The sequence below is a fragment of the Falco rusticolus genome, chromosome 7 (genome assembly GCF_015220075.1).
Source record: "Falco rusticolus isolate bFalRus1 chromosome 7, bFalRus1.pri, whole genome shotgun sequence".
In the NCBI taxonomy this organism is placed as follows: domain Eukaryota; kingdom Metazoa; phylum Chordata; class Aves; order Falconiformes; family Falconidae; genus Falco; species Falco rusticolus.
In genome coordinates this window covers 13,768,513-13,783,849 of record NC_051193.1, presented here as the reverse complement: position 1 = coordinate 13,783,849, position 15,337 = coordinate 13,768,513, and the positions used below count along the sequence as shown (strand labels likewise).

The window sequence follows — 15,337 nt, the reverse complement described above, 5'->3', positions numbered from 1 at the left end:
ACATTAGTGAAGCTGACTCACTTTTGCATTACATGCGTGACTTCTGGTTGTGCAGCCCATCCTGCTTACACTGAAGCTTGCTTCCTGGGATCAAAGTTTTGGGCTAATAAGTAGGAAATAGGAAGACAGTTCTTTGTGGCATGATGGTGATTTTCAATATTAAAAATACATGGGATGGAGCTGGGAGGAGGGGGAAACTAGCTCTCAAGATTTGGGTTCACAGTTATATTTGCGATTGTTATTTATCACCTGCTCAGAACCTTGCCAATAAGGCATTACTGCAGGAAAAAGAAACTTTGAGTGCTTCAGTCGGCATACAAAGTAGCAGAAGATAGCAATCATATGCCTCTGCAACCTCCAACAGTGCAGCTCTTGAAGCTTGCAATAGATGGATTGTAATGCTGTAAATTGGGAATGTAGCAGAGATGCAGCTACAATTTGGAAGGAGGTTAGTTATATTTTACACATAAAATATTTTTTATATAAAAGTTTGAATGGCATCGCAATATGAAACAGTGCAGTGGAATGGAAAGGAAGCTGAACTTTCTCCTTGAACGCATCTCCTTTTATAGATTCTTGGCTTTGCTGAATAGTTTTGCACAGGCACACTGAAAGTTCGAGTGAGAGCTGGCACTCCATCCTTAACTCATGCTGTTGCCTGAGTCATTGCGGCACATGCTGGGTAATATATTGCAGTGCAGTCTCTTGAGAATCCTGCAATGCTGAAAAACAAATAGGCAAGTGAAGCACAGCAACAGCATTGCATTAAGATTTTTTTTTTTTTTCCAACACGGGTAGCAAGGGGAATAAACAAGAGGAGTCAGAGATGTGCATGCGTACGGTCGATCTTAATGGCATCGCTGAGAAGTGGTGGGATAGCTCCTATGACTGGAGTGCTGGAGTGGAAGGTTACTGGCTCTTTAGGAATGACAGGCAGGGGAGACAAGGAAGGAGTGTCACCATCTGTCAGCGACCAGCTGGAGTGCAGGGAGCTTCTGGGGTGGATTGAGGCGCCGACCCAGAGTTTATATGTCAGGATTAAGGGAGGGACAGGGACAGGTGACATTGCAGTGGGGGTCTGCTACAGGCTACCTGACTAGGAAGACTGAGCAGAGGAGGCCTTTTATAGACAGATAGGAGCAGACTCACATTCAAAGTCTTGGTCTTGTGAGGGACTTTCCGCACCCCAATATGGCCCTGCTGTGCTGTCACTCCAACAGATAAGCAGTCCAGGAGGTTCCTGGGGTGGTTGGATGATAACTTCCTTCTCCAGGTGATAGAGGAGCCAACAAGGAGAGGTGCTATGCTGGACTTTGTTTCTCACCAACAGGTGACGGGGCTGGTGGGGAACGTGAAAGCTCAAGGGCAGTCTTGGCTTGCAGTGCCCATGCATATGTGAAGTTCAAGATCCTTAGGGCAACAAGGAGGGCATGCAGCAAGCTCACTGCCCTGGACTTCAGGAGAGCTGACTTTGGCCTCTTCAGGGATCTGCTTGGTAGAATACCGTGGGACAAAGCCCTGGAGGGAAGAGGGCCCCAAGAAAGCTGGTTAATATTCAAGGATCACCTCCAAGCTCAGGAGCGATGCATCCTAACAAAGAGGAAGTTGAGCAAGAATGCCAGGAGGCCTGCAGGGTTGAACAAGAAACTCCTGGACAAACTTGAATGCAAAAAGGAAGCCTACAGAGGGTGCAAGCAAGGACAGGTAGCCTGGGAGGAATACAGAGAAATTGTCAGAGCAGCCAGGGATCAGGTCAGAAAAGCTAAAGCCCTGATGGAACTAAATCTGGCCAGGGGTATCAAGGGCAACAAGAAAAGCTTCTGTAGGTATGCAGGTGATGAAGGAAAGACTAGGGAAAGTGTAGGCCCTCTCCAGAAGGAAACAGGAGACCTGGTTACCCAGGACATGGAGAAAAAAGGGAAAAAAGGAACACCCAGGGAACTATAGGCCAGTCAGTCTCACCTCTGTGCCCAGCAAGATCGTGGAGCAGATCCTCCTTGAAACTATACTAAGGTACATGGAAAATCAGGAGGTGATTAGTGACAACCAACATGGCTTCACTGAAGGCAAGTCATGCCTGACAAATCTGGTGGCCTTCCATGACAGGGTTACAGTGCTGGTGGATGAGGGAAGAGCAACTGATGTCATCTACCTGGACCTGTGCAAAGCATTGCCCTGTCCTGCACAACATCCTTCTCTCTAAACTAGAGAGCCATGGATTTGACAGATGGACCATTAGTGGATAAGGAATTGCCTGGGTGGTTGCACTCACAGAGCTGCGGTCAAGGGCTCTATGTCCAAGTGGAGACAAGTGATGAGTGGCTCCTCAGGGGTTGGCATTGGGACTGGCGCTGTTTAACATCTTCATTGGTGACATGGGCAGTGGGATCGAGTGCACCCACAGCAAGTTTGCCAGTGACACCAAGCTGTGTGGTGCAGTCGACACGCTGGAGGGCAGGGATGCCGTCCAGAGAGACCCTGGCAGGCTGGAGAGGTGGGCCTGTGCCAACCTCATGAAGTTCAGCAAGGCCAAGTGCAAGGTCCTGCATGTGGGTCAGGGCAATCCCAAGCACGAATACAGGCTGGGCAGAGGATGGACTGAGAGCAGCCCTGAGGAGAAGGACTTGGGAGTATTGGTGGATGAGAAGCTCAACATGACCCAGTAATGTGTGCTTGCAGCCCAACCATATCCTGGGCCACACCAAAAGAAGCATGGCCAGCAGGTCAAGGGAGGCGATTCCCCCACCTCTGCTCCACTCTTGTGAGACCTGCCTTGCAGTGCTGCATCCAGCTCCGGGCTCCCCAATATAAGGAGGACATGGACCTGTTGGAACAAGTCCAGAGGAGGCCACAAAGATGATCAGAGGGCTGGAGCACCTCTCCTGTGCAGACAGGCTGGGAGAGTTGGGGTTGTTCAGCCTGGAGAAGAGAAGGCTCTGGGGAGACCTTATAGCTGCCTGCCAGCACCTGAAGGGGTCTGCAAGAAAGCTGGAGAGGGGCTTTATACAAGGGCACGAATACAGGCTGGGCAGAGGATGGATTGAGGAGAAGGACTTGAGGGTGTTGCTTCCTATTAAGATAAGAACGTTGTGTATATTCAGTGGCGCCATATAGCTGCAGTCCGTTCCAGCACAAACTGTTCCTGAGGAACAGAAGCATTTTTAATATAATGTTTTATCTGTTGTGCTATCCAGGCACCAATGCTTTCTGTATGCACATATGTAATTCAAGTTACAAAATAACTTCATACTTTCTGTAAGAACCCTATAAACCCCAGACTTTGTCTTAGAACAGTATTGTTAACAGCAAACTGCTTCTGTTTATATTAATGCCACTTTCACCCCAGTATATTGCGATAGTCTAATTCTGTACTGAGCTGTGTTCTCACTGTTAGTCGCTTTCCTGTCCATGGAAAGGAAGCCACTGCTGGAGTTCATGACTAGTTGAGAGTTGAAGATGCAGGCTTTAACAATGCTTTTAATAAGTCCAAGGGCTAATCACATGTCACATTACACCTTCAATTCTATTTTCTTGAGCACTAGTGTCCTATCACTGTGTACAGATCTCTGTTATTAAAGTTACTGAGTTAAAAACATTGATGGGAGAATATACCAGTTAATTTTCTGCAACATCTCAAATATCAGCAGCTGTCTATGTGAAACACAAAAATAACTTGGCCTTACATGCTTTCTCTTCAAAGGACAATGCTAAGCCTCTGATGAGAATTAATTCTGTTTCTGTACTACCCTAATTAAAGTACATTATTGATACTCTACCTGTGTTTAATGAACTGCAACGACTACAGTGAAATTAGCCTGGCTAGGAACTGAATGTGATTTTAAGAACCCAGGACTCAAAGGAGATTAATGGGTTCTAAAATTCTGTTTTCTATGATTGGCAGTGTTTCTGTTCTTGTGCAGTCAGGTTATAGATCTAAGGTGAAAAAGCGGGGGAAGTAGGTTATGTGTTTCCAGACTATACGTCCAATGTCCAGTCATCAGAAATTCTGCTTTCAAACTCTGTTGGTGTTTGGAAAGGTGTGTAGAAGAACAGTGTCACGTTTTGTATTGGTTTTGTTTGTGTTTTTTTTTTTTTTAATTCTCTTTTATTTTGCATAAGGTGTATGGATAAGTATGAAACGTAGAGATGAGTTTGGATGAAACCTTCTATATAAATGTGCTGTAATTCCACTGACTCCAGGTTCAGCAGGGCTGAACATGGTATTTTCACTTAACTTTACTATTTTTAATACCCCTCTGGAACAGACAAGCAATGTTTTAGAAACTAGGATTTTCACATAATGATACCTCTCCAGCAGAGAGAGAATAAGCATGTGTGTGGGCAAATTTACTTAGTGCCATAAATATGGTGGGATTGGAGGTCAGAAGGTCACTGTTTTGATTCAAAAATTATGAAATTTTTCTTTCATTGTCCTGTTGAGAGAGCTAGAAAGTGAAATGTTGTGCCTGTGCCATCTGCATGGTCAGATAATGCCACAAACATGGGAGTGCTTTTCCCTTTCCTACAGAGAATGTAGCACCTGCCAGCTTGGCATCTGGGTCACTCTGGATGTGTGCATGGTGGGAGGGGAAGAAACCCTGTTAAAGTAAATTATTAATCAAAGACTATAACTTTTCGTCAATTCAGAACCAGCAGTTCCAGTCTGCTGTCTAGAAATCCCTTCCAAAGAAAACAGTAAGATTTTTAAAGATGTGAGGATGAATTCAGCTGTTGATGTAGGCTGCTTGGAGGTACTGGGGCATAGCAACTGTTAACTTACCTTTAAGAACAGCTGTTTATAGTTTTATGGCTTTAGCATCTCAATATTCCCTACCGGTTTTTTTTTCTCTGTAAGTTGTAGTAACCACTGAAAATGACTTTATTGGTGTAAGAGGTGGAGCTTTTTTGTTGTTGTTGTTGGTTGGTTGGTTGCTTTTGCTGGGGGTGGCTAGAGAAAGCAAAACAACTTCACTTCTCTGGTCTGTCCTACAGCTCTCCATGTGCTCAAAGACCACTGACATGGTTCCTCAGTGGGACTTTCCCTTCCTTGTACTGTGTGATGTAAGTTTGTGCTGGTGTCTGTCACAGTATTTTAGTTCAATGGGAAGAAAGTCTTCTGTGGTAAACAGTAGGAAAGGGACATGCATGAGCACAAGTGTATGGTAAGCTCAGGCAGGAAGATAATTGGTTACAGAAGTACCTTTGGTGAGGAAATATGTTGCAAAAGAGACTCCAAGATAAATACATCTTTAGTGGATACATATTATCGGTAGTTATGCTCTACAGGTTTTTCTCAAACTGTACGTTTGGTTACTGCTTTCACTTATTCTGAGTCGGCCAGGTGCAGGAGCGCTACTCACAAAGGTGCTGAAGGCATGGATAAACCCAAAAGTGGATCAATGCCAGACTTGTAAATGGTTGATGCTGGAACATGGTGGGTGGTTGCCCCTGTGGGTACGTGTAGTACTGGCAGTTAAGGTGAAGGAGGTACTCATCCTTTGGACACCTGTAAGAAGCAAGAGAAAACTCACTTTGGCCGCTCGTGTTTGCGTCAGGAGCTTCTTTCTGTACCTCATTCTTCAAGAAATCAGGTGTGCAGTTCGCAAACCTGTTCTGTGACACAGATTGGGGAGAATGTTTACTTGTGTGAGGAAAACTGTCAGAAAATAGTGACGGATTGGCTTTGGCTACCTGTATGAATATGCTGTGAAGAAAGTTGACTCTTACTTTTCATTGATTTGTGTGAGCTTTGTTTTGTTTTGTTCCAGTCTCTGACCGTTTGTTTTCTCTGTTCCATTTGCTATTGCACACATAACTTCTAAAGAGAAGTTAGTTGTCCCAACTTCATGCTGCCATTCAATATGCTGTCTTGGAAAGATTCCTTTGTTTCCCTTCCATTATGTAACACTGTTTTAATTACACGAGAGCTCAGACTGTATTTTCAATTGAATGTCTTTTTCTGTGATTCTCTCATACACTTAGAGGGAGTGTAGCCTTTTATATCAGCAAAGTGGATCTTGCGTAATTTCTGCAATTTATTTTCTTTTTTCTTTTTTTTTCTTTTCCTTTTAATACATTAGTAAATTGAGTGTTTAGTCACTGGGATATTTTATATGGTGATAAACTTCAGATTTTCTCCATTTAGATATTCTTGGTTTATTACGATGCACTTTCATTGAGATAATAAAAGCCTGTATTCTGGATCTATTTAGGTGGTGAGGAAAAAAACCCAGACAGTTTCCATTTGAAGTCTTATGATTCCTGTGATTCACCAAAAATGTATTTGGGACATGAGAAAGCTTTTGACTAAAGGCTTAGTTCAGTCCTGTCACTGAAATCAGTTGAAGGAGGCAGTGAACACTAGATTTTGAGGTGAGTTGAGAACATTATAGTCTGCTCTTGTCAGGTTGCTTTGATGTCTTCACTGAGCCCCCCAAATAATCTGTAAAACAAGGATGTAAATAAGGTAGCACAAATAGAAAGGGAAACAGAAGCATCTCCAATTGAAAACTTGGCCCAGCCTAAAATGTCTGTGTTAGCGCAAAGCAATCTTAATTTCCCAAAGACAATGTGTTCTCATTTATTAGTGTGATGAAACATATAATCTGTGTTCAGAAGTCAGGATCTCATGGATTTATCTGCTGTAGAGTCATGAAATTACCCATGGAAATGTCTGCCAGAGAGTTGGGAAGTCACAGCTGTGTCCGTCTGGGCTAGGAGCTGTGGTCTGCACAGGTCACATGAAGCAGGTGTTTGCAATGTGCTGCTGTCATTTGTGGTTGAGTGCAAGGTTGTTAGGCTTCAGCAGGTTCTTTGGATGTAACTAGTTTGTGGTAGAAGAATGTTTTTCTTATTTCTAGCTTCTTTCTAAAGGTGAAAAAAAGGACTTTTTTCAAAGCGGTTTTAGTTTTATGCAAAATCTGCACAACAGTTTGAAGTATGTATATATTTTTTCCAGTTATTATAATACCAGTAAAATCTTGAAATGAATTGAAATTTAAAAATCCCGAAAACGTATAGTTGTGAACTCTCTTACCTTTCTCTGCCTCTGAAAGTTTTGGGCCCCAGTTTTACTGTGGGTAAATTGAAATTGATAATAGTACTTACATTATTATGTATAAATATAGTGAACAGATATATAACCTGTGTTTCCTCCCCCACCATCTTTAAGTCTTTGGACAGGAAAAACTCCTCATAGATGGCCTCTGCCCAAAATATATTTGCAAGACATTCTTAGAAAGCAAAACCTACCCTTCAGTTTCCAGACTTAACATGTTTGAGCAAACGCTGCTATTAGAACTAAGAATTCGCTGTGTGGAATGACACTTGCCCTGGGCAGCGCTGCCCTGGCTTGCTGACTCTGTCAGAGGTCTAGGCTGAATTACACAGTTTCTTTATCAGATTTATTTGTTGCTTCTTCGGTTGCTTTTTTGACATTATCTTTTTGGAAACACTCTTCAGAGCTTTGTCATTAGTTTTTGTCATACTCCTGAGTTCTTTGCAGTTTAGTGTGGGATTGCAGAAATTAGGCTTTTCTGTGTGGGGTTGCACCCTGCTGCAAAGAAGAATGAACAAGTTCAGACCAAGAAGTCTTGTGCTATTGATAGCTTGCAGAACAGATCTGTAACGTTGCACTTAGCACCTCTTTGTCTATCAGCACATTTGGGAAGCAGCCAGAACACTTGTATAGTTCACTCTTATCTGTTGAACAAAAAGTTCATTTATACAAGGGGAAAAGATGCAGTAAATATAGCTACTCTTGCACAAAAGTAGTAATGCTTCTGGGAATTGCCTTTTTTTTTTTTTTTTTTTGATTGTATCAAAATTATATTTGTTAAGAAAATGAAAATATTTTGTAAAAAAAAAAAAAAAAGTGAAACTTTATGAACTCATGTTGTCACTTTCTGTGATACTTTAGTCAAAATTGTCCAAATGTGAAAAATTATAGTTTTTGAAAAGCCTAGTTTCATGTGGAAGAAGTTTGCTTATGAAGATTGTATGTATTCTTTTAGGACATTACTTATTTTGTGATCTAAAATAGTAACTGCTTGCCTTTTTGATTACTTCTCATGGTGTATCATCTAAGTGGTCCCTACAGCAGATGTTTAGTTGTTGCCAATATATGTAAGACTGAGTAAATTTTATGTTTTGTTCATCACTTGGAACATGTAAAATACACCAAATGAACTGTCTTTGCTTCAGTGCTCCGGCATATATGAAGTTTGACACTAATTCTAGTAATGCATATTATTATTCAGGTGCAGGTGACTGAAATAAATACATGGTCTGGCCAAAATTACTGTTCTAGACTGGTGCAAAAGAAAAGTCAGGTTTTTGTTAGTTTGCTGGTTATTTTCTAAATTCAAGTGACTTACATATACAAAAATTGCTTTCACAAGAATTGTTCAAAAGTTATAAAAAAATATATTTAGTTCCTTTATTTCCATAATTCAAAAAATAACTGTATAATGAATTAGGTACTGCAGACATTGCTGGAACTCCTGTCAGTTAGGGCTTTAATTTAGGCATATCATTCTGCATGGCACATCTTAAAGGGGTACCAATCTTACATTTTTTGCACTTTTTCAAGCAGCAATTCCAAATTTTGGAAAATTCCGTGATTCTGTATACTATGCAGTTTAGAGTTGTTTATAATGAAGAATACATTTCTATATGCATACTCTTTAATTACCATATACATTTGATCAAGATTTAAAGAACCATATCTACTGCTTTGTTTTGTATGAAGAATGCAAGAATCATGACATTTTCATTGCAAGTGAGTTTTCTGGTGGTTGAAATTTGCCCTTCAGTGATCTCTTCAGCTGTGGTTAAAGGATCCTGTTTCATGGGACTTGACTTGTTTTGCTGCTGATGGATTTACTGCCTTTTTTTAGGAGTTTCTTGCTACAAAGCCGTGCGCCTGTACAGAGGAGGACAGTGCCTTTTGACCTCATTTGCACTAGTGTTTCAGAGCTCATTGGGAATTTCTGCAGAGGTCTGTGTTCTGCATGTAAATTATGCTTGGAAATTTTTTGCAGTTTTCTCTGTCATTTGTTTAGAGATGGAATTTGATAAATTTTGGTAACAATGAAATACAGATGATTCTGTGTGCATGTCAAGGGAGGTTCTTTTCTGTCCCTATGGATGAAGTCAGCAGTGCATTTCTGCAGTGCTGTTATTACCCCTAGAAAGAATTGTGCCTCGTGGAGATTCAGGACACTGTGTGTGTCTGTCTTAAAAAGTGTGGCTGGGAAGCCCTATTATGCCCAACTGCATTTTAGTTTGTGGTATTGCATGAAACGTGTTGCTGCCTAAAACCACCGCTATGTTTTGGAGTTATGAAATAAGGCAAAATTGTACAGTGACTTCCTCTCCAGACTAGTCACAGTGAACACAGTGATGAAAATAATCCTATTTTTTTCTTTTCCACTTTTCACTGTGATACTTGGAGTTTTTAATTTTCTATTAAGTGAATGAAAGGAGCATGGATTATTTAAAACTTTCAGATACACAAGAGCATTTGAGACTTGTTTGTTCCGTTTAGGTTTTGTAACTCAGGATGAGCACAGGTTGTATTAGCAAAGGGGGTAAGGTATCTTAAGTCGTTTTGTTTTTCATGTGTGTATTGTTGCTTTGGCCCTCACATGGATCCCAGTGAAGTCACCAGTGCTGCAGAGCTGCTGGGGGCACATTGTTGGATTTTTCAAAATGTTTGAGTAGTGACAGTGTAACACCATTAAAAGCTCAGTTGCATGCATAGCGGATGCAGGAACAGGAAGCACATTACTTCACAGTGCTCTAATGCTGAATGTGAACTTAAAAGCTTATGAAAACTGTCAACTAAAATGGCTTTTAAAAAAAACCCAAAGAAACAAACAAGAAACCTCTAAAGCAGAGGAGACAAAAAAATCTTGCTGATTTGGAGGGAAAGTGTAATGCATGTACAGCAGGAACAGGTGGATTGCCTTGAGTAGCAAGTAAAAGGGACTGACTGTGTGGCAGAATAACGTGGGTGTTTAACAATATAGTAAAAACAGTGGAAAGTACAGGACTGACAGCTCAAAAAAGTAGGAGTGATGCCACATATCAAAATAATGTGCAGTAAAAAGTAAGGGTAAGAGGAGGAGTTGTCAATCCATTTTATAGTGACTGAAAATCCACAAGAGTAGTGTAATTGCTAAAATATGTAAGCGGTAGTTAAATAACATTGAAGGACAAATCTCTAACTTGATTATGTGGGAATGGAATTCCATAAGAATTACTGCCTGATGGAAAGTAGTTTCTGAAAGAGCAATAAACATACATTATTTGTCACTTTGTGCAGACAAGGTAGACTTGCTGCTAAACTTTATGCTGAATTGGCAATGAGCAATAGAATGTTCATGTCAGGAGAAGATAATTCTAAACCAAATCAATCAAAAGTTATGATTTTGACCGTCAGTTTATCTGGCTATATACAACTTGCTGTTCTGCTTCCTCTGTACAGCTCACTTGGGGCTCTGTAGTGGATGATCTTGACCTCATTTTTTACTGATAATGGATTCACTAAAACTGTCTCTTCAAACTGTGGCACTGTCAAGGAAGTTTTCACTTTAGGTAAATACATAGTTGTATAGTAACTTAAAAACTAAAAATGGTACTCCTAACTCTTAGCACCATATCTTTTAGTGTTACCAACTCTTGAGTTTAGACAGATTTAAGAATATACAACCCAAATACTTAAGCTTTGAGCTTAAAGCTGTAAATCACTATTCAGAGTGCCCACATCTTGTCTAGTTGTTTTTCCTGTGGTTGGTCTGTATTGGTGCTTAAAAGTATTTGCCCAATAATTTCTAAGACTCAAATTTGCTGCTTGTGGTGTTGAATATATAGTGAGCTGGGTCTGACTTCAGTGAAGATGATGTAAGTACATTCTGACTTTATAGAAATCAGAATTAGGTTAGCCCTAAAACTGCGTAAACAAAACCTGATCTTTTTCCTAGCCCTTACTTTGACAGGGCTCTCGAGGTCTATCAGTTGTGAATAAGTGATCTTTTCAGTCTTGCCTGTGGGCATCGAGGACGTACTTAAGGCATAAAGTCAGGAGGAGGTGGTAGGTGCTTGGTGTCCTGATGAGGAGGCCCAATGTACTCAGCCTTTCAAAACCAAAAACCCAAAAAACAACTTACAGTTTTAGACCACAGCTGGTTTTTATTTCATTGGGTTTTCAATAAAGCCTGTAATCAGCAGAAATCTCTGGTCATGCAAAATGCAGGAGGACAACTGGATAGTCATGAACCATGCAGTAGTTAAATGTTTTCAAGAAGAAAAAAATACTTAAGTGTTTCAAGGATTTTAGTTGCTTACTCTGCACATGCAGCTATGATTTACGTGTTGCTCGGTCTCTCTTACTAGAAGAACTAGGATTTATTTTTTTCGTTCAAATGATGTAAGAGAAATAACAAAACTAGCGTATGTTACTTTAACTGAAAAAATGTAGTGATTGGCTGTGCTATAACAAGTCTAACCAAGTCAGACTTCATATGGGACCCAGCTACAGGGTGATACACTGGGCTTTGGTTCCATGAAGCCTTGAAGTATTTGCACGGCTTTACATCCATAGATAGCTCTGTGACTGTTCAGCTGCTGAAAGCTGGCTAGACCCTCCTGAGTTCAGGCCTGTGCTATCATCAGTGATGTATTCAATGTTCGCTTTTGCAGGCACCAGTGGAAGCAGTCTTTCCTGAATAACCCAGGGTAGTTTGACCTGAGAAAAGAGTGAAGGGATCTGTTTTCTGGGGCTGATTCCAGGGTGTTGTGCTGAAACTGGTCAGATAATGTTCTGGGAAAGTGAAGTGCAATAGATTCCTCTTAGAAGCTATGAATCAGAGGAGTGTACTCTTCTAGAATATGACTGACAATATGCCAACGTTTTCTAGAATAAGGCAAAGCATAGATTTTCACTAGACCGAGTGAGAATTCCTAGGTGCCATGTGAAGAGGACAGAAACGAAGAGGTATTGAACGGACAAGGTAATGTAAAGCTTTCTTAATTTAGGACAGAGAGGTTAGTAAAGAAGTCAGACTATCTTGGTGGATGGTTAGATTGGTTTTTTGTATGCATAACTTTCCACTGCCTGTGCAATTAAAATGTTTACAGAATTGGCTTTAACAGCTGGATGCCATCAGACTGAGGATGCAGTTGCATGGCAACTTGCATCACCCTAAATCTAGGCCATCATAGCCTTGTTCTACCCACAGAGCAGTACCTTCCTGCCCACTCCCTTGAGGCAGGTCTGAGCGCTTGTGTGATCACACACTAAGCTGATAGAGGCAGCTTACCCATCTGAAAATTAACCCAGCTCAAATGTGTGATTAGCTTTCAGGTGGATTAATTCACTTAAGCAGCTCACAGCATAGTCCCACAAGAGCTAGTACCAGTGCAATGGAAGTATTGAGAATGTCTCGACAGGGATGAAAAGGATTTAGAGAAGGCTAAGCAGCTGTGGAAAAAAACCTTAATGAATATTAGAATGTTTTGTTCACATTCGGAGTAGAATAAACTATGCTTTGTAAGAGGTTTGTATCTCATTGACATTCTGCATTATTAGCCAACAAGAGAACTCTGCCACCAATTCCCCCTGGGTTTAGTGGTGACTATCGTGATTATGATAATAGTCATGTGAGGGCAAACAAATAAGACAAAAAGGTCTATCCATATTCCAGCAAGCCTGTGGTGCATACAGGGAAAATGGGTGGTTTATGTAAAATGGTGGTCAACCTGCATGTAAGTAAAAGGAGCGCTCCTGGTGAAAGCACCACCTCAGACCACGTAACCTACAAATCCTTTGAGTGATAGGGCTTAAACAGTAAGATCTGAGAGCCTTCAGTCCGACTTCAGCGGAAGACTGAGAATGCTGTTGAAGGAGGTGGGGAAAACACATTTTCTGAGTGCAGGAAGGAGCTGTGAGGAATATCGGGAGAAGGAAGTTCTGCTGTATTAGAGTAAGGACTAGTGTGACAAATGGTGTAGAACAGGGATACAAGGATGTTTGAGGTAGCAAGAGGCAAGCTAACCAGTAAAAAATAAATGTGGTATAACTTTTCATGTTCTCCCCATACTCTTCAGGTAAAACAGAATATCGTAAGGGACCACTTTGACAATTATTTGTTAGCATCCGTAAAAGCAATCTTTAAATTCAGTCATGAGATGTCTAATGTAGAAATATCTTAAATCACACGGGAGTTGGAGTATGAAAGAAGATAATATAAAAAGCCTTCATATTACTTGGAAAGAAAGTGTGTAAAGGGCATTATTTAAATTGCTAATATTAAGGGGTTTGTTTTATAGCATAATCACGGTGCTCATCTTTGCAGTGGGCATATATGAGTATGTCAAGAGGAAGCCATGCCTTCCTTACAAGCACAGAGAGGAACTTTAGAAAGAGGGATTATTTTAAGGCCAAATCAGGATTGTATTGCTGCCAGTGAATTTTTGCACTGGGAGCTTGTGAAGGGAGGAAGAAGTGTTAATGTGATAACAGCCAGCGGAACTCACTCTGTGTGGAACTTGTCATTCACAGCTTTAGCTCCTCTCCATGCAGAGGAAAGGGGACAAAATATTTGCTGGTTGCTACACCTAAAACAAGATGCTGAAACAGAGGCAGGAAATTGTTGGGGCAGGGTACGTACCCAGCACTGAGTCTTGCTGCTCATCCTTTGTCACCCTGCAGAAGGGCTGCCTCTGTGTGCGTGCCTGCTGCAACCGCTTGTCTGCAGTGCTCATGCACCTGCTTTCTCGGTGGACTCTGGCTGGATAAGCAAGTGGCAAACAGATTATAGTTTGGAATAAAAATCCCCGCATTTTTGAAGACATTTAGAATGTTTTCTTTAACAAAAGTTTGGAACTGAGTGAGGTGAGGAGTTGGTGAAATTGGAAAAGGGAGGAAAGCTATTAAGATATTTTTTTTTTTAGTAGCCTTTTGATGGCTTTACAGTTCTGGTTTTAGGATATGCTCACTTCCACAAACAACAAGGTTTTAAACAGATTAGGGAACAGTATTTTAGATCTGCAAAATCAAATACTGAAGTAAAAGAGTGATTCTGTCTGTGGAGCTTTATGGTTTCAGGTATATCATTGTTCTTGGCTACATGAAATCTCACTTCAATTAATTTGATTTTTTTTTTTTTTATCTTGGTCTTCATCGTAATCAGGTTTTCTCATTAAAAGCACTTGTATCTTCTGAAAAGTGGACAGTTGTGTCTCATGCTTATTACATAGTCTTAAGTAAGCTTGCAAAGAATGTGTCTGTATCTAAAAATTTAGGTAGGTTAGTTTTTATTACATTTGAATTCTTATGAAGATGTTTGCCCTTTGGGATGTGTACAGTAATGATTACTTTCAATTTACTAATTCATAAATCCATGTGTAGGCATCAGTGTTGAGTTCTTTGGGAAACAGTGGAGGTTTGTCAGGAAAGTGTTCAAGGTTTTGCAATACAAAGTAGTTTTTGTTGTACAATGCATGTGCTAAAGAATAGCTTTAGCAGACAAGTTTGACTAAAATGCTCAGTAATACTGTGACGTGTCACTGCCTGGTGCGAAATGAGTCACACTCTATAGAAATGCAAAATCACATTATAGAATCCAGAGTCTTGTACCTTATTCATACATAGACAAGAATGTCCTTTGTCCATGATACTCTTTTTATTCAATATCTGTATGCATTTAATTTAAATTCATGTTGGTGTATAAACCATCTCATGCTAATGTTCTGTTTGATTTGTATAACTTGCCTGCATTTTCTATGGCTTCAGTATCTTATTGTCCTTTTTCACTGCTCTGTTAGATGTGATTGAAGACGAGGCATGGTTGTCAAACTGGAATGACTGTTTTGTAATATGTAGAAACACTGGCCTCAGAGCTCTATTTATTTGGGCTTGTCTGGAATGATTTCTTATGTTCTGTCTGAACAGTTGCAATGAGTAGGAAAGGTAATTTAGTGCTATTTGGAAGATAGGTAGAAGTCACAAAGGGCACTCTGAAACCTTTCTGTGCAGAGGTCTGAACAAGTTTGGAGAAAGTGTGAGTGATAGTTACTGGAGCTCTGTGATTTATACATGACATGGAGCTAAAGCACTGTGGTTTAGAAATGCCTATGTGAAACCTGCATTGTGTGCTTTTGTTATCTCACTGGCATGGGCAAACAGTTAAAGTAAAAATCGCAGTGTTAGTAGGGTGCACTGGGAAAGCCTGTCTAGGTACCTGGGAAGGATGTTGTCTGATAAGGATTTTAAGTTTAAAGTATTTGAGATGGTGGATCGCCATGTCCAAAGGAAAGACTTCAGATCTCAACG

The 15,337-nt window shown here is 40.6% G+C and overlaps 1 protein-coding gene across 1 annotated transcript in view; it reads left to right on the top strand.

Moving 5' to 3' along the window:
• Positions 1-15,337, top strand: part of SH3GL3 (SH3 domain containing GRB2 like 3, endophilin A3) — a 58,871-nt gene that overhangs the window by 5,897 nt on the left and 37,637 nt on the right. The gene's annotated exons all lie outside the window — the stretch shown is intronic.